Below are 1,206 nucleotides of genomic sequence, written 5' to 3'. Positions count from 1 at the left end.
ATGGAGGGCGGCGGGGGCAAGGGCAGCAGGAGCCCGGGAGGCCTGGAGGGGTTTTTCGTCGGGAGCGGCGCCGGCGGGAGCTATTCGAACGCAGATCTGGCCGGAGTCCCCCTTACTGGTATGAGTCCTCTGTCTCCATAATTAAATGGGGACCCCAGATAGCTTATACAGGACACAGATGAATTTATTTTACCCACTGGAGCCAATAAAGCACGGGGCAGGTTGGAATTGGCATTTTTTTTTTTTTACCATTGGAGGATGCTGTATAACAGGAGCTGCATTTGGAGCAGCGAATGGTTTGAAGCTGGGATTAAAGGAAACATGAAAGATGTCCTGGTCCAAACCAAGAAATGTACAGATTTTGAATATGGTAACCAGGCAAGGGGCACTCTGGGCTAACACTCCGGGCTCTCTGGCTCTGCGCTATAGCGCATTTGGTGTTGTCATAGAAGAAACAAGAGGTGCAGAAGATGACATCAATCCAGTAGCAGCTGGAACCATGACAGCAATGCACATAAATGCACAGGTGGTCTTCGTGGAGTGGCCAGAGCTGGTCTGACGCCTGTATGCATTGTATACCAACTGGGAGCACAGGAAAGGTTCCGTGACACGACAGTCACTTTAGAGTTTGTACTGAGAACTGAATGGATGGAAGACACATCAAAAGTTCTCCAAGTTGATTTGTAAAATCACTTTGGGGTAATATTCTGATCTACCTACATGTAGTATGAAAAACAAAGACGGGATCTTTTGTACTGTCATGAAAATCACTGGCACAGTTTACCAGGACTGGCACTTCTTCCAGCCAGTAGTGTTGGAGCCAAAAGCATCTGATGCCTCATTGAGTAGCACAGTCATTATTGTCTCCTTTGAGAACTGCATGTCCACTCTCTACTACCCTTGAACTTTTGAAATAAGACTTGTTCCCAGATTCAGATCACATAATTGTCATCATATCACCAGATTTATTCATTTAATGACTGTGAACTATACTACACTGCTTTATTCCCAATAAAGAGTGTTCTTAGAACCAAAAGTCATGATGTCAGAAAAAAAGAACCTAAACAAAAAATAGCAATCAGACATTAAAATATCAGATCTTCTCATATCACTAGGAAACCTAAAGTTGAAGTAGATGCAGAAGTTTAATCCACCATACCAAAAAAAAAAAAAACCCAAAAAACACTGAAATATTGGTGCAATAAT

The 1,206-nt window shown here is 43.4% G+C and overlaps 1 pseudogene; it reads left to right on the top strand.

Annotated features, from left to right (window-relative positions):
- Window positions 1–625, top strand: LOC141492557 (mitochondrial import inner membrane translocase subunit Tim23 pseudogene; annotated as a pseudogene).
- Window positions 626–1,206: the final 581 nt, after the last annotated feature.

The sequence above is a fragment of the Macrotis lagotis genome, chromosome 1 (genome assembly GCF_037893015.1).
Source record: "Macrotis lagotis isolate mMagLag1 chromosome 1, bilby.v1.9.chrom.fasta, whole genome shotgun sequence".
NCBI lineage: Eukaryota > Metazoa > Chordata > Mammalia > Peramelemorphia > Peramelidae > Macrotis > Macrotis lagotis.
This window is presented reverse-complemented; position numbering and strand designations above follow the sequence as displayed.